Genomic DNA, 18,372 nt, shown 5'->3' on the forward strand with positions numbered 1-18,372 from the left:
GAATAGGTAACAGTCATTGGCCACCAACGGCGCCCGCCATGTCAGTTTGTAGACCTCGATTTTAAGGGACGGGAATGTTAGTTAGCGCAGGTTGCTACTAGGGCAGCTGATTTACTCTGTGCTTACACCCCACGAGCGCCAGGAACCTAAAAATTTGTTAGTAGGGAAGGGTATTTGGTCAGGATTCATCATAGAAGATGATGATGCGACCCAAAATCATACACCCAAACGAAAAATATATCTCAAAATCTGCAACAGTGGATTTGCTGCAGAAAATGTTATATTTTATTACATTTTTTGCAGCAAGCCCATCGATCATTTTTGCCCGCGTGTAAACACGTCAGCGATCTGCATTTCTCACCAACACATAGAATGCTAGCGCGTCCCCGAGCAACACTCTAGAGAGATCATTATGTTCGCGCTCTGTCCCTCACCATTTATCAAGCGTCCATGGCGCGGTGGTAGCGTGTCGGATCAGCATACTAGAAGTTGATGGTTCAATCCTCATTCTGTTAAGATTTTTTTTCTACAATACAATCAATCTGCCGTCGGTAATGTCGATAATTGTCGGTAACGGGCAAAAATGTCATACCCCTATATCGCAAAAAATGCATGAGGACAGAATGCATGCAGATTCTGATATACTTTCATGCCGCCATGTATCACAATCATGCGACCGCCAGTTGGGTGTAGTGTTTGTTGAAAGGTATTATTCTCAAGGCAAGCAATCAGATGCTGCGGATGAGAAATTTCCCGTTTATCGGTTGTTAAATTTTAAATGAAATGGTTTAGTCCTAGACAGCCGGCTGTGGAAAGATAGAACCAAAATCATTTGTAATTAAAGAATGAAGGATTAAACAATGTAACTTTTAACTTGAGATGATTTTACGAGTTTTAAATGATTGATGTTTAGTGAGGTACTGCAAAGGTACTGATTAACGGTGCGAACGACGAGTTTCGATGTGTATCGAGCTGAAATGGTATGATAGGGTTTTGATAGGGCCAAATCGAACTGGCTAGCTGTCATCGGGACAGCCAAAGCCAGCCGCACCTTCACACGCACACACGCACGCGAAAAAAACGAAAAACACACACCGACGGCGGACGCGAAAATTCTTACGACCCTACGGAGAGGAATCGCAGATCTGACTGGCTCAACTGTCATCGGGACAGCCTGAGCCAGCCGCACCTTCACACACACACACGCACGCGAGAAAAACGAAAAACACACCGACGGCAGAAAGGAAACTGACTCTCCGGCCTTAAAAAAAAAAAAAAACAAAAAAAAAATATAACTTAAATGGTCATAACTGGAAACAGGGTTGCCAGATCTTCAATGTTGTGGACTCGTTGAAAAGGTCTCTCGATTACCTAACCAACGATGGGTCGGATGATGGATCCGGACATCGTTTACATGGATATAAATGAGATCCGGCTTCCAAAAAATACATCAATATCACTTATGGGGCCATATCTCGAGACAGGGTTGCCAGATCTTCAATGTTGTGGACTCGATGGAAAGGTCTTTTGATAACCTAACCAACGATGGGTCGGATGATGGACCCGGACATTGTTCACATACATTTTGGTGAGATCCGGCTATATGTGAAAACACATTTTTATACATAACTTTTGAACTACTTATCGAAACTTCAAACAATTCAATAGCGATGTATGGGACCATAAACCAAGTCGAATGCGAGCGGTTTGATCAAAATCGGTTCAGCCAGTGCTGAGAAAACTCAGTGAGAATTTTGGTCACATACATACATACACACACACATACACGCACACGTACACACACACATACACACACACAGACATTTGTTCAGTTTTCGATTCTGAGTCGATATGTATACATGAAGGTGGGTCTTTGAGCTTTTAATAAAAAGTTCATTTTTAGAGCAGGATTATAGCCTTACCTCAGTGAGGAAGGCAAAAATCAAAACAATGTGATACCGTCATCAGGGATGTCATTGGGTCTGGTGGTGATATTAGGTCATACAAATTCAAGCATTTTTGTGTGACCCAATCTCCCACCCAATGTCACCCCTGATGACAGTAGATAGTGAGAAACCGGAAATTGGACAGATATAGGACTGAATAAGCAGAACAATAAAGGTAAAAATTGTTAAAAAATCAAATTATCTCCCAATTAAACATTTCACAGCACAATTAAAATTGCGCTAAATATTGTTTTTTGCAATTCCGTTTTGAAACTTACAGCTTTTCTGTCATTCTCGCATGACGAAAAGACCTACTAAAAATAAAAGAATCGAAAAGTAGGGGAACTATACCCTTTCTCAGCCTATTTCTATTATCGGCCTATCAGCACTTTGATCATGAATTACAGCTTTCATAAAGTGTTTTTGACTGTTACAAAGTAATAAATAGGTCAAATAAAAGTGAGCAAGCAACTCTCCATTGATGAAACATCTGAAAATGTTGATTTAATAGTGGAAAACGGCAAAAGTGATGAGAATTGGTCGAACGGCTTAGAGTGATTAAAATGGGTATATTTCCCCTAATACTTTACGATACAATACAGTAGAACTTTTCAGCACTGAAATGGGAGCTAAAAAAAGTTAATATTTTCAGCACTTGTGTCGAAAAGTATTGTTTTGATTTTATCATTTATTGAAAATCGGACCATTATTTGCTGAGATATCAACTTAAGAAAAAGGAGGTTTGTTTAGGTGATCAATTTTCCTGTTTCTTTTGCCTTCCTCACTGAGGTAAGGCTATAATCCTGCTCTTCAAATGAACTTTTTATTAAAAGCTCAAAGACCCACCTTCATGTGTACATATCGACTCAGAATCGAAAACTGAACAAATGTCTGTGTGTGTGTATGTGTGTGTGGATGTGTGTGTATGTATGTATGTGACCAAAATTCTCACTGAGTTTTCTCAGCACTGACTGAACCGATTTTGACCAAACCAGTTGCATTCGACTTGGTTTAGTGTCCCATACATCACTACTGAATTGTTTGAAGTTTCGATAACTAGTTCAAATGTTATGTATAAAAATGTGTTTTCACATATATCCGGATCTCATTTATATGCATGTAAACGATGTCCGGATCCATCATCCGACCCATCGTTGATTAGGTAATTAAAAGACCTTTCAAACGAGTCCACAACATTGAATATCTGGCAACCCTATCTCGAGTTATGACCACATAAGTGATATTTATGAATTTTTTTTCACTTAAATGTAGCTGGTCGCACAAGGCGGTGCGTCGGCTGTCACTCGAGACAGCAAAACGTCATATCCTGCACGTCGGGGAAGAAGCCAGTATGCAAGTCATCGTCTGTGAGAAGAGGCTTTACAACGCGGGTACAGCAAACGTGTAGATTATCGACAAATTATAGTTTTTTCGAACCGAGAGAAGAATTGAAAAGTAGTGGCGGATTTTCTTATATATAAATTTATTCTAACTAATTCTACCTGCTTAGGTGACTTCGGCGCCAGCGGTATCGGGGGGAAATTACCAGTACCTGCGGGAGTCCGCATTGCAGGATACGGCTAAAATTAGTTGCTACCCATTTCTTATTTAAAACATGTTCTAAACCAAACTATGAAACTTAGGAACCATCAGCTAGCAGTCGCAACAGTAGGCCAATCCACAAAAAGAAGTCGTTGTGCACCAAATAATGTAAGCCCTCCTCCAACAATCCCAATGAATTCTCTAAAAATAAACTTAATTTACAGCTTGAAGCTGACAACAGTAAATTGTCTGCTTTCTCGATTTGGGACGCAACACGTTTCCACCCTAACAGTATGTAAACGATGTCCGGATCCATCATCCAATCCATCGTTGGTTAGGTAATCAAAAGTACTTTTCAACGAGTCCAAAACATTGAAGAACTGGCAACCCTGTATCGAGTTATTACCACTTAAGTTATATATGTGTACTTATTTTTCTGGATCTAAAAAAAAAGCTGAAGTATGTGTCCAAACCATTCATACCATTGTTGGTAAAAAGTGAGGAAGGCATCAATCACATAGGTGGATTAAGTTAGTTTTTCTATATGCCGCTATATCTCAGCAACCAGTGTTCCAAACTCAATGTCTCTTAGACAATTTTATAGCAACTTTTCAAAAAAATATTTTTGAAGATGGTCACCATTTTTGAAAACCAAAAACAACTGCAAATATTTCGTTAAAATCAAACTTTCAGTGGCATTTTTTTGAAAACAGGGCTCTTTATCAAAAATAAATTTAAAGTTTTTTTTCGATTGCTATATGTCGACTTTTTCAAAAAATCACTATATTTTCAAAAATTAATAACTCGGCGTCAGATTTTTTGACCATACTTCTAAATGGCGGGTTTTGTCTCTTAAAACATATAAAAAATCTGGGAAATTGAGTTTTTGTGAAAAAAAGTCAATTAAAAAAAAGGCAAATATTTTTTTCCGAGCACCTATTTTTTCTCAACAGTCCTCAACATTACCTACACAGCAACTTATTTTTGTGTTTACAAAAATTGTACATGCAGTGTGTAATATTAAGTGTTTATTTTGACGACGAAGGTGATGTGCATGCTTTTGCATGCGATTTTACCATTGGATTTTTTGCTGTGTACAACTTTGGCTAAGACATCAATTTGATCAGAAAATTCATTCAATAGTTACAGATTTTCGAAAATTTACGTAACATTTTTGTAAGGACAGCTGCCAAAATTGTATGGAGACTTGTATGGGTGAACCAATGACACAAAATAGCATCCTAGGTCATAGAGAAGGCCTCCATTATGTTTTAGCCAAAGCATACAATACAAAAAATAAAAATGGTCGAAATTGGTCGATTTCCTAGAGAATTGCTCTATAGTAGAAGATGTAAAAAACAAGCGAAAAAAATAAATTGAAAAGTGACTGTAAAAACATGAAAAAACCTAGAAGGGAAAAAGTAATGGAAGGTTGTGGTAACGTAAGCCAAAAACTATCAGAAACAAACATTAACTGAACATGATAAAAGCAAATAAAAACCATAAAAAAAGAACATAAAAAATAAAACAATAAAAATAAAGCTTTTCGTAGGACAAAAGATGATTCAAATAACCTTCTGAACACGGGAAAAATACAAAAAAAAATCGAAGAAATTGGACATTATAGGGTTAATGAAACAACTAAATTACATTTGAACGAAAAGTAAAACTTATGTGTTTGTATTTTTTTAGTATTTGATATCATCACACTGGTCATATCCAAACCAAATGGACTGTAAAACAATAGCTTCTATGCTTACTCCCATGCAACAAGTTCAAAACTTTCTTCGTCATTGGCTCGGTGCTCTAGAAACAAATTGTTCACAACAGAGAAGATCACTGTCTATTTCTGTTACGAGCTGCCCGATGAATGGCAGGCATGTCAATTTCCGGCCAATATTGCTAGCCAAAGTGTTTCGCAAAATGCCCCTGGCTGTAAAACGTAATGCTCCCAGCATAGAGTAGCCCATAGCGGTATCAACCGGTGGTTATTTCTGTACTATTTTTATACGCTTTTCTTTTACGACCAAACCGTCGGTGAATATTGCACCCATTTTCTTACGGACCATTTCCCGGGTAACCATCGAAGATGCAAGAACCCGAGAGCACCGATTAGCCACGGCTGCTTGGCCAGTGGGCTCCATTTCACTTACCCAAGAAAAGCGGGAAAACGATGCGAGGGGCAGCTCCAGCAGCAATCCTTGAGAGCGCAGTTCTCGCCTTTGAAGATTATCCCGTTGTTGGCATCTTGATTTCCTCCAACTCCTGCTTCCACGAGATGCCCTTGCCGACACGGATGTTCTCGTTTGTGATGTCTCTCGAGTTACAACACACTTCACTCTGATAATATTTTACTTTCCTGCACCCGTTTCGGTCACTGAGCTTGGATTGTCGGAATAAGGTTTACGTTGCGAACTTTTGTCACTTTGCACTAGATTTGTTCGCGTTTAACCACAAATCACCACTGCTGGCTGTTGTCTGATTTCGTGCTGTTTTTGTTGCCCAGCATGCTTTATCTTCATTTAATCAGGCTCTGCTCATTCAAACCGAACGTCCCACCACCATTTAGTATAGTCAATATCGTTAAAGGCATACATTTTATGTATTTATGTTAAATTAGATAGACACAATATCTAAAGCTTTAAAAAATCACTTTTTATAGAAATTTAAATATTTTGGGCGCAGCTAGAAGCAGTTCTTTTATTTTAAGATAAGTTCGAACCAAGGACTTTGTTTCCACCCATCTACTGGATCTATCTGTATTTAGCCAACTTATGCAGGAATGTACAAATTTATTTATTTCTATCATTATTTAAAACAATTATCAAGTACAGGGTTTGAAAAACATGGTCGGTACAGGCAATTTTGATGCTACAAAAGCATTTTGAAGATTTTTTTTCCTGAGAGCAGAACAAGCCGTTACTCGTTTTCGAGTGAAATTATTTTAAAGAGACTTGCTTTAAAAAAAAAAATTCGAATTTTAATACAAAACTATTATGGCCTTTATCCAATAGTAATAAAGTTTTATTGATTCAAAACTAAAATAAACTAAAATTCATTCTAGAAAGTTATAATCATAACGTGCAACTTTTCCAAAGAACCACATCGATCTTTTTCTTTCTCTTTTATTCAGGCACTCCAAACTATTCTTTCTCCCGAAACTGAGTGTACTTCCGTCAACTTGTGCCTCGTCAGCTTGACGAAAAACGGAGCTTCCGGCGATGTACAAAAAGTTAATTAATTGCCACCCAACCAGCCGCCCTGTCACGGAATATTAACGGGTAATTTTTCTTCCGTTTAGCAGGACGCAATGATTCGTCAGACTGTGTCCACCCCCACGGCGAAAAGTTTCACAAAAAATCGTGCAATATTTCGGTATGTTTACCTATCACTTTTTCACAGTTTTCCACGTGCCTCAGCTACGAAACTTTGCAAGGTGTGTTTGCGTTCCAAAAAAAAAGTCTGTTTGCGCTCAGCCATCCCCCAAACTGAAGCGTTTGATTACACTCGTCACAATTCTACCGAAAAGTTATGATGTCGCCCTTTCAATCACCTCACCAACAACAAAGAAAAAAGGCTATCGTCATCGGTAAAAACGGGGGAAAAAAAGGAAGGTCCCCTAAGCAAACAAGTCACTAAGTAGTCTCAGGGTGACGAACTACCTCCGAGGAAAGAATACCGGTGCGCGAGCGTCTTCAAACACTCAATTAGTGGCCGTCGATGGTGGTCAAGTACTGAACTCTCTACTGGAGGAAGAGTCTATTTGATCTGGCTCTGAAAACTCGAGAGACGATCGCGGATCGATCAGCGAGTAAGCGAGAGCACGATTTTGTGTTTGAATGAGATGATCTGAAATAGAGTCGATTACAAAATTTACATTAATAAAAACGAAATCGTTTTAAAATACTATAAAATACTTAACCAATACAAAATAAAAACTATGAGGTTTGGGCAATCTCTAAACCACAACTCCAAAAAAAAATCTACACAAATCGAATGTAAAAAAAAAACGAACATGTTTTGTTTGGTTGACCGTTCTGTGCATTGTCCCGAAGTTTGATTGAAGAGGGTCCAAAAAAAATATTTTCAGTAACTGGGAATGTACGTGTGACAAAACGTCCTCTTGCTAAATTCCCTTTGGCCAGTTGTCGCACTTGCTGCAATTTGCAGGTTGTGTCAAGACAGCACAATCAGATCGAAACTTCTTTCAAATGAAGAGTGACAACAACTATTTGTTTTTTTTTTCCGGTTTTGTTGAATATCAAAGGATTTAAATCGTACTTTGGAGATCTATTAAGGTCGAAAGGTGAGGTATTGAATGCTGTACAAAAGTGCGTCCTTAACTCAATTTTGCCAATCTTGATGTAGTCTTTTTGAAATCTGATGTACTGAACCTGAGCCAAATGATGACCGATTTAAAAAAAAAATATTAGGGATTCGGAATACCTCATTGTTTAACGAGTTAAACGATGTTTCAAAAAAATAAGGCCGAAATTTGACATTTTCAAATCGTGTAAATATCCCAAAGATTGCATTTTTCAAGCACATCTTCCTCCTAAATATTTGGCATTTCAAATAACTGTACGGATTTTTGCTTAGCAATGTCTGAGCGCTGATTGAATTAAAGAAATTGATTCATATAATGTGTTCAACAATCTTTTTTCATTATGTTTGATACATTCTTTGCCAACTCTCACAGCTATTTTCCCGACCCTCTTCAATTTATGGATCATCGATAAGACTCAACCCCCGGTGGTTAGTCATTTTTTCGATTGACACTTTTTTAGTTTGTACCCCGCTGGTTGGTCAAAGTCAAACTGAAAAGTGATGAACTGTCACTTTTTACACGGGACTCACACTTAGTATTAAACCAAACGAGGGTGTCAAACTAAAAGTGACCAAATCATCGGGGTTTCAAAGTACTCGAATTTAAATATGGGACAAAATACAGCTTTAATAAAAGTTTTTTTTGATTATTTTTAATCTGGTTATTTTTGCGATCCTTTCAAAGTACGATTTTCCAATTCTATTATCTGATAATTTGGGTTCGTGAATTTGCACGATTTTGCGGACAACGTGAAATTGAATTACAAGATAGCGGCAAAAATAGTGATGATAAAACATTGAAAAAATGTATTTGGGTAATTCTCCGCCAACTCACACAGCAGTTGCCCCGACCCCTCTTCGATTTGCGTGAAACTTTGTCCTAAGGGGTAACTTTTGTCCCTGATCACGAATCCGAGGTCCGTTTTTTGATATCTCGTGACGGAGGGGCGGTACGACCCCTTCCATTTTTGAACATGCGAAAAAAGAGGTGTTTTTCAATAATTTGCAGCCTGAAACGGTGATGAGATAGAAATTTGGTGTCAAAGGGACTTTTATGTAAAGTTAGACGCCCGATTTAATGGCGTACTCAAAATTCCGAAAAAACGTATTTTTCATCGAAAAAAACACTAAAAAAGTTTTAAAAATTCTCCCATTTTCCGTTACTTGACTGTAAAAAATTTTGGAACATGTCATTTTATGGGAAATTTAATGTACTTTTCGAATCTACATTGACCCAGAAGGGTCATTTTTTCATTTAGAACAAAATTTTTCATTTTAAAATTTCATGTTTTTTCTAACTTTGCAGGGTTATTTTTTAGAGTGTAACAATGTTCTACAAAGTTGTAGAGCAGACAATTACAAAAATTTTGATATATAGACATAAGGGGTTTGCTTATAAACATCACGAGTTATCGCGATTTTACGAAAAAAAGTTTTGAAAAAGTTGGTCGTCGTCGATCATGGCCGTTCATGGTCACCCGCGACAGACACGGACGACGAAACAAAAAGAAACGCAAAAAGTAACTTTTTCAAAACTTTTTTTTCGTAAAATCGCGATAACTCGTGATGTTTATAAGCAAACCCCTTATGTCTATACATCAAAATTTTTGTAATTGTCTGCTCTACAACTTTGTAGAACATTGTTACACTCTAAAAAATAACCCTGCAAAGTTAGAAAAAACACGAAATTTTAAAATGAAAAACTTTGTTCTAAATGAAAAAATGACCCTTCTGGGTCAATGTAGATTCGAAAAGTACATTAAATTTCCCATAAAATAACATGTTCCAAAATTTTTTACAGTCGAGTAACGGAAAATGGGAGAATTTTTAAAACTTTTTTAGTGTTTTTTTCGATGAAAAATACGTTTTTTCGGAATTCTGAGTACGCCATTAAATCGGGCGTCTAATTTTACATAAAAGTCCCTTTGACACCAAATTTCTATCTCATCACCGTTTCAGGCTGCAAATTATTGAAAAACATCTCTTTTTTCGCATGTTCAAAAATGGAAGGGGTCGTACCGCCCCTCCGTCACGAGATATCAAAAAACGGACCACGGATTCGTGATCAGGGGCAAAAGTTACCCCTTAGGACAAAGTTTCACGAAAATCGAAGAGGGGTCGGGGCAACTTTTCCCGATTTCGTGTGAGTTGGTAGAGAATTACCCATTTTGTAATTTGATAGGCATCCAACCATTCACATTTTAGTAAAATGGGGCCGCAGAAATCGAATTTAATGTTAAAAGTGAGAAATAACTTAAACCATATTTTTTAAATATTTCAAAATGCTGCTTTTAACACGATGGGGCTTGTTTGAAATTATATAAAATAAATTTGACTGCCATTTTATGTTGCTGGTAGAGTTCCAAAAGAAAAATGAAAGATTCAAACTCTTGAACTCTTAAAGATTGAAGATTTGTGCTTTATAAGGCCGATGATAATATTTTTCAAAGTTTTTGTCTCTTGACTCCGGCCGAAGTCTAGGGGGTGGCAAAATATAATAAATTCAAGAACAAGCCAGAATTACAAAATTTCTATGAAAAAGTTGTTTGAAAATGCATCATTCACTAGAACAGTTGCTTTGCAATTATCAGCTTTTAAAAAAAAAGTTTTGAAGAAATATATTTTTCGCGTAATTATGCGCTGAAACTGAAAATATTTTAAACGAATTAAACATGTGGAAAAATTGTATCAACGCAGGAGAATGCATTTTAACCCTCTTCAACGCAACCTTTGACCTTAAAATTCACCAAAAATCAATTTTCCAACCATTTTATTTTTATTTTTAGAAAGCATTAGAAATAAAACTCTTAAAATTTAAGAAAATCATTAGTTTTGAAGTGTGACTTGTTTTATGCGACTTTGCCAACGTTTTTAAAAAAATATTTTTTCTGGGGTCAACTTTGGCTGTGTTTCTTACTAACATTGCCCCCATATTGTGTGATAATAAGTATGCAGTAATTTTGTAGTGCACCAGACTATCCCCTCTACGCATTTTTTTTTACAATTCAAATGATAATGGTATCGTCCAATAGTAGAAAATAAGAAAAAAAAGCAAAAAAAAAGTGACTGTAAAACATGAACAAACTAGAAAGGCAAAAGGTACTGTCAGAAACAAACATAAACTAAAAACTAACTTAATCCACCTATGTGGTTGATGCCTTCCTCACTTTTTACCAACAATGGGTAATATGAGTGGTTTGGACACATACTTCAGCTATTTTTTTAGATCCAGAAAAATAAGTACACAGATTTAACTTAAGTGGTCATAACTCGAGACAGGGTTGCCAGATCTTTAATGTTTTGGACTCATTGGACAGGTCATTCAATTACCTAACCAACGATGGGTCGGATGATAGATTCGGACATTGTTTACATACATTTAAGTGAGATCCGGCATCAAAAAAGGAAAAATATTTCACCTAAGTGGACATAACTCGAGACAGGGTTGCCAGATCTTTAATGTTGTAGACAAGTTGGAAAGGTCTATCAATTACCTAACCAACGATGGGCTGGATGATAGATCCGGACATCGTTTACATACATTTAAGTGAGATCCGGCTTCAAAAATTTACATAAATATCACTTAAGTGGTCATAACTCGAGACAGGTTGGCAGGTTGACAGGGCTACATACATGTAAATCGGCAAAAATGTCAGAGGTTTGTATGAGCACTTACTTCAACGTTTTTTTCAAATCTATTTTCAGGGCATTAAAGTATACATTTTCATCAAGTAACATAAAAAATTTATAGGTATTTGGTTGCATTATTGCCGAGATACAGTCCAGACTCGATTATCCTAAGGCCTCGGAAAAACATTCACTTCGGATAATCGAAACTTCGGATAATCGAATCACGGCTATTTTTTTATTGTTGAGCTTACTTATGACCCCTAGACTACGCTAAAGTGATTTAAAATGTTTAAATCCAATATGGGGGCCAATATGGCGGTGACGAAATATTGAAAAAATGCATGTTATAATTTAATAGACAATAAACTATTCAAATTTGACTAAAATGGGGTCGCAGAGCTCAAATTTAATGTTTTAAACAAGAAAAAGAAATAAAACGAAAATAATATTTTTTGGTTCGTGATTCGATATTCCGAAGTCCCATACCAACCTTCGAATAATCGAACTTCGGATAATCGAAATTTTGGAAAATCAATGCTTCGGGTAATCGAGCCTGGACTGTATACACGGAGAAAAAAGAGTTCCAAAAATCGTGAACGTACCATGGAATTTGAACACTTTGTTCGTGGTTCCCATTTTCATGAACGCTTGTTCACGATTTCGGGAACTCTTTTTTCTCCGTTTAGCTTTTTGAAATTAGCAGTTTCAAAAAACGGGTGCCAAGATATCTTAACACTGCTTAGACCAAATTTGTTAAATATTTTGGTGAAGGTTCGTCAAACCGGTTCCGTGTGCATGACGAAGGCTGATGGCAAATTTGTCAGCTTACATTGTCTCTTTCGCAGTTTGATCATGAAATATCTTCATGAAACTTTCAAGAATGATTGAAAATCATGTTCATTGTGGATTTAATAAATTTTCTGTAATGTTAAATTTTGTGATTTTCTACATGTATGTAACCCCTAAATTTAGAGTAAAAAACCTTTCCGGTTGTTGCTCTTTGAAATTTGTTTTTTTTTTTGTGAAAATTGATTTTTTTTTTGTTATAGGGTAATTCTCTACCAACTCACACGAAATCGGGAAAAGTTGCCCCGACCCCTCTTCGATTTGCATGAAACTTTGTCCAAAGGGGTAACTTTTGTCCCTGATCACGAATCCGAGGTCCGTTTTTTGATATCTCGTGACGGAGGGGCGGTACGACCCCTTCCATTTTTGAACATGCGAAAAAAGAGATGTTTTTCAATAATTTGCAGCCTGAAACGGTGATGAAATAGAAATTTGGTGTCAAAGAGACTTTTATGTAAAATTAGACGCCCGATTTGATGGCGTACTCAGAATTCCGAAAAAAAGTTACCCCTTAGAACAAAGTTTCACGCAAATCGAAGAGGGGTCGGGGCAACTGCTGTGTGAGTTGGCGGAGAATTACCCTTTAGCTTTGGCTAGACATATACTAAAATTGGAACGATACAGAGAAAATTATTTTTTTAGCGTAAAAAATCACTAAGCCTACTGATAATGAAATTTCTTCTAATTATTCAATCTGTTTGAGATCGACTCTATTGCAGCACACTCGACTCATCAGCACCACTCGATTGGAACCACCACGCGCCTGGTCACTACTGTCCAGTTGGGGCTGCTGGTTGGCTGGGTTCGGCCGTATTAAGTTCCCCGTCGAGTGGAACCGACCACCACGTCCACCATGGACGATCACGCCGCCAATATCCCAAGCGGCTGTCTTGAGCAGTCCGTTGCCACCGTGTGTCAGTTTTATTTGTTTACTAAAAAGCAACATACACACTCACGCACAGACACTGCTGGTACACACACAGAATGTAAACGCGATTCACACCTTTATTATTTTTCAAATGGTCCTCCACGGGTTTTTTCTTAATAACACTGTAACACAGTTTTTATTTTTGGAATTTATTCATTCATTCAATCCGCATCATATTTAGATTTACAGATCTCAAACAGTCGAATAAAGTTTTAAATCACTAGAATTGGTTTAATTAGGATTCAAAAGTCTTCTTTTTTCTTCTAGCAAACCTTCGGCATTTCAGATTCACATTTTTTTAAACATTTCTTCGAGTTAAAAATTGTCGAACTGTGTAACCGCTGCCAGCCACCGCGACTAGAAGTAAAATACTCAATGAAGGTTGGAATTCGATTCCTCACACATGGTCACACTTGTAGCAGTATTCACTTTTGAGACAGACCGTTGAGTTTACAGCGTTTGGTACACGTTGTTTGTAATTCTTCCGGGGATTCTGGACAATTCTACACTGTTTCCAGTTGATATCTCATAACTACTAAAAAAAAACCCCCGATTTTCACCACACAATAACTATTCCTCAGAACTGTTCTGCTAGATCCAGCTGTCCACCATCGGAGGTTGTTCCGGATTGCGCGTCCTATCCGACCGACGGTTCGCAGCAAACTGTCCTCAACGGTCCGCTATCACAGCCGGTTGAGTGCTACCACTATCGCGCGCCCAAACAGCATCAATCTGACAGCATTGTTCTTGCATGTTATGCTGTGAGTTGGCCAATTTTGGCGGGATTTTGGCACGCATGCGCGTTCTTCGTGTCGAGTCCGGAATCGTACATTGCTGTAAACGAATACGCTACACTGGAATCTCTTGTTATTCGAGTGCCGCCTTATATTACACGCTGCCAGGTGTGATGCTTCAGGGCGTTCGATGATCTCATATAATGGATTTGTAAACAATGTGGACGGTTGTATGCTTTCTTGGCCGCAAATCTAGTGGTTGCGCTTCTGGGTACCGCTTCCCAGATTGTTGTTGACCTGTGGGACTTGGTGGTAGAACCTTGGGATTCCAGCACACCGCGATGCACTCAGAGTGAATGCAAATTTATGTTGGTGTGGAAGTCGGAATGAAATCCGCTGATATATGTAATATCGTTTGCATACATATTAAAGACAGGATGTTGCTCGAGTTTGCGTCTTGAATTTGAACATTACATGGATGAGTATAATCTTACGATAAGATATTTTAGAAATTTTCAGAAAGACTACCTAAACAGGAGTAGCTGTACAAACACATGGATAAAGTTAACATTTTAACTAATGAGACACTAAACCGAGTCAAATGCAACTGGATTTGACTTAACGTGGAGCCATCCATCATTGCCATAATTTTTCGTTCAAAGATGTAAATTTTGCGTCGCTTTCAATATTTTGACAACATTCCTTCAACGACTCCGCAGCCCTGGAAAAAAGGAGTGTTGGATTAATCTTGGGAAACTTTCAAGAATTTCCGTCAGTTCAATTCTAGATTTTTTTATTAGGTCTTACAAACAAATGTAAACATTGAGTGTATCCCGCTTACTTCAATAAACATTGACTTTTTTTTAAAGGCGGTGAAATAAATGAAATGCCATAAGGTGTGAAAGGGATACAGTCAATGTTAACAATTGTTTATAGGACCAAATAGAAAAAAAAGTTATTAATTTATGATTCAGCTGATTAATTTTGTCTTGCCCGTGTGGATCAATCGGACCGCGCACTGGATTCACAATCCATAGGTCGCCGGTTCGAATCCCGTGGCGGGCGCTCTAAAATTCGCTCCGTGCCGTACTCAAACACTTAGGAGCCCAGGGCGGCGAAGTCCTTGTAGATAAAAAGGAAGACACCAGTGGTTGGTACTAACAATGGTGGCCGACAGCTGTAAAGTCAACCTCGTTTAATTTCTTTTTTTTTATTTTTGGGATTCCTTGACCAAAATATTTAGAACAGATTTCCATCCTCAAACCACGTGGATACGTTTTTGGAAATCTCAACCACCCCCCTCCCCCCACATATCGTGGACAATTTCCATACAAATAAAATCTTTTTTTTTGTATGGAGCGTGGACAATCGCCAAAGTATAAAATATAAAATGCTGTTTTGAAGGTCTTAGGACCTTTGTCTTTGTCTGAAAATATTTTTACCGGATTCCTCGGAAAATTTTACAATATATATCAAAAAATTGTGAGGTTGTTAAAACAGGATTCCGAGATACCGTCATATGGGGCGAATCGGGACACATGGCTCGAATTCAGACAGCTGTTTATGCATTGTTACTGCACAATATTTGAATATTTGATTGGGTTTTGATAGAACAGACACAGAGTAACAAAAACAGTTCTTTGAATTCCAAATTTCAAGCATTTAAGTGCTCTTACACCTGCTGTCCCTATTCAAACTCTAGTCCCAATTCGCCCCAGATGACGGTACTAGTTTTTGAAAATAAAAACTGGGGTTTTCGACGCACCGCGCGCAAAACCGAAAATAGGCACCGGTTCCGTCTGGGATTGAACCCAGGCCTGCTGGGGTTCAGAGGCTACCACGCTAACCACTAAACCACCGGACCCGGCTGCCTTCTCCTTTTATAACTATTATGTCAAAATCTAAAACAGAACAAACTGGAGTGTGTGAATTTAAAATTATAATTTTAACTAATCATGGCTTTTGCATAGTCTTTGCTTTATTGAATTGTATAATTCAGTTTTGCTTTGCATTTAAATTCTTCATTTTGTAAAAAGAGTAACGTCTTTTAAAAGTGTAATTTAAACCAAATTAACCATCGGAAACCTAAAGCTATTCAATATCCTCTAACAAGGTCTCCCTGGACCGGTGCCAAAAATAATCACCCTTTAAAGCCTCTGATTACGCGACGCTCTTAAATTTCCATAAAAAGCTGCTTGTGTTTTTCATTCTCTTTTTTTTGCTTCAATCCTTCCCAAAAGCTCCACGTGCCGCGGTGTCATACTTCCGTGCGTCGACAGAAACCGCCATTGATCATACTGCTGCACGCGCGTCTCAAGGCCATCGGGCTGGGCTTTTTGCTCGCAATCAGCTGGTGTGGCCCCGGGAAACAGACCAGCCGAGGCCGGCAGAGACCAACTGAGTGAAAAATGTGTTCCAAAGGTTGCACGGGAAGAAGTTAATCCAGATTGCTGCCGGTGATTTACTTTTGGGGTAATTGGACAACCTTGGCACTCCATACTATTTGAGGCAAAAAAGGCATTTATGACCAAAGATTTTATTTTCCTTTTAAAAAAGGCACAGTAATTGGATGTTTGAACTAAATTGAAAGAGACACAGACCTAATTGTTCTTGGATAACTTTCGAATGCTCTTTTTTGGTCTATCTTCAAATTCGTGTTTAATGTCTCAAACTGAAACCATCTTGAAATAGGAAAAAAAAATCTTTTTCCTAATTGAATTCAATTGGGGTGACATAGTGCCCGGGAACGTGCCCCCCACTCCCTGATACCGCCAGTGCCAAGAATTAAATTTAGTTCAAAGCAGGGTTTTTAATAAAAAGATACAAATCAAATAAACTGAAAATGCAATATGACCCAGTATTAAACAAATTGTGCAAATCTGAACTATTTTTTGATTTGGTCCTCTAAAAAAATAAACATTGAGTGTATCTCTCTCACATTTTTTGTCCATTAGAGAATGAGTAATGCATTCTATGTTTACATTTGTTTTGTAGGTACTAATAAAACAAATCTAGAAATCTGGGCCACCACGAGTAAAGGGCGAATAACCATTTTTAAAGCTGAAATTATTTTACAAATTTTGGAGCTATTTTTTCATTACACTCGATTTTCAATTAAAAGTTCGCCGCTGTAAAAAAGTAACCCATTGTCTGGGAAATGGCAAACGAGTCTCAGCAGTTTATATTTTGACATGATGTTTTCAGCATTCATTTCAAAGAAAATCGGCTTTTTCTGGTAATCTCACTTTCAGTCGGATGCCTTCAATTCAAGAAAGACGTGCAAGTATTCCTCTTTGTAAAGTATAAGTGAATTCGAGCAGGGGAAAATAACACATGAATACCAAATTTTGGTATTACTTGGGCAAATAACAGAGACCAAAATGTGCTCTTGGTTGCCCAGTAATAGATGATAAAAAACCATAAAATCATAACAAAATCATGCATGTGAAAGACCATCGCTGAAATTTTCAAAAGTAATATCAACATTTGGTATTTTCATGCAATTTTTAGTGCAGCAGTTGCAAATAGTGAAAAAACGGATATGATATCACAATGCTACATATGTAACAGCAAAATCTACTCACCTGATGATTCCATGTTGTTCTCAGTGATATTCTTCGCCACATCGGATACATTTGTCATTGATGAACGGCTTACCCTTGAAATGCTTGAAGCTTCTGAAAAATAACAAGATTGAATAATAAATGTCATCAAAATTTCAAATACTATCAATTGACTCGTTAATTAAGGTATTTGGTTATCCCAACAACGAATTTAAAAAATTTCTTAATGGGTATATCGAAAAAAAAAATAATCAGCTTTAAAATTTATGGTTTTCAGGCCATTTTAGCCAAGGTAATTTTTTCAAAATTTTCGCATTGTTGCAGAAAAAATGATAAAATACTGTAGAACCAAAATAAAACCAAAATATGGTATCCTGACTTAGAAAATTTTCCATAATTTCAAGTCATTTCTTTAGGGGGTATATAAAAAAAAATATAATAATATCAAGTTTGAGATTTTCGGTTTTCAATGAAAGCATTTGCGCAAAATTAATTACCTTTTCAAAATAGGTCAACAATTTCCTATAGTTTCAGAAGAAATTGATAAAATACTGTAATGCCAAAATAATACCAAAATGTGGTGTCCGATCATTGACAAATTGTGGAGTTTTGCAATATCAAAACAATACCTTAAATTGGTATGATATCAAATTGTGCTCTTGCACAATCCTTAAGACAAATTTTAAATGGTCCTGGAATACCAAAATTTGGTATTGATCAAGGGAATGATGGAACGAGAAGAATCACAAATCCGCATAAACAATAATTTCAAGATTGTTCAGGTGTAAACCGAAAACGTGATCAAAAATTAAAGTGGAAGAATAAGGCTTTAACTGCTTATTTGATTGTCGGTGTAC

At 37.2% G+C, this 18,372-nt stretch overlaps 1 protein-coding gene and 1 long non-coding RNA gene across 2 annotated transcripts in view; both read right to left on the bottom strand.

The window, feature by feature from the left end:
* The window catches only part of LOC120425717 (octopamine receptor), a 78,221-nt gene extending 72,156 nt beyond the window's left edge, over positions 1-6,065 (bottom strand). The window contains exon 1 of the mRNA XM_039590324.2: positions 5,642-6,065. The gene's annotated coding sequence lies outside the window, so the exon portion shown is untranslated. The remainder of the gene's footprint in view (positions 1-5,641) is intronic.
* Positions 6,066-12,976: 6,911 nt separating this feature from the next.
* On the bottom strand, positions 12,977-14,269 carry LOC120425724 (uncharacterized). Its single transcript, XR_005606581.2, has 2 exons — positions 13,661-14,269; positions 12,977-13,575 (listed from the first exon to the last, which is right to left on the bottom strand). It is a non-coding gene; the product is annotated as an uncharacterized LOC120425724 (long non-coding RNA).
* Between the last annotated feature and the right edge of the window lie 4,103 nt (positions 14,270-18,372).

Source organism: Culex pipiens, chromosome 1, assembly GCF_016801865.2.
Source record: "Culex pipiens pallens isolate TS chromosome 1, TS_CPP_V2, whole genome shotgun sequence".
NCBI lineage: Eukaryota > Metazoa > Arthropoda > Insecta > Diptera > Culicidae > Culex > Culex pipiens.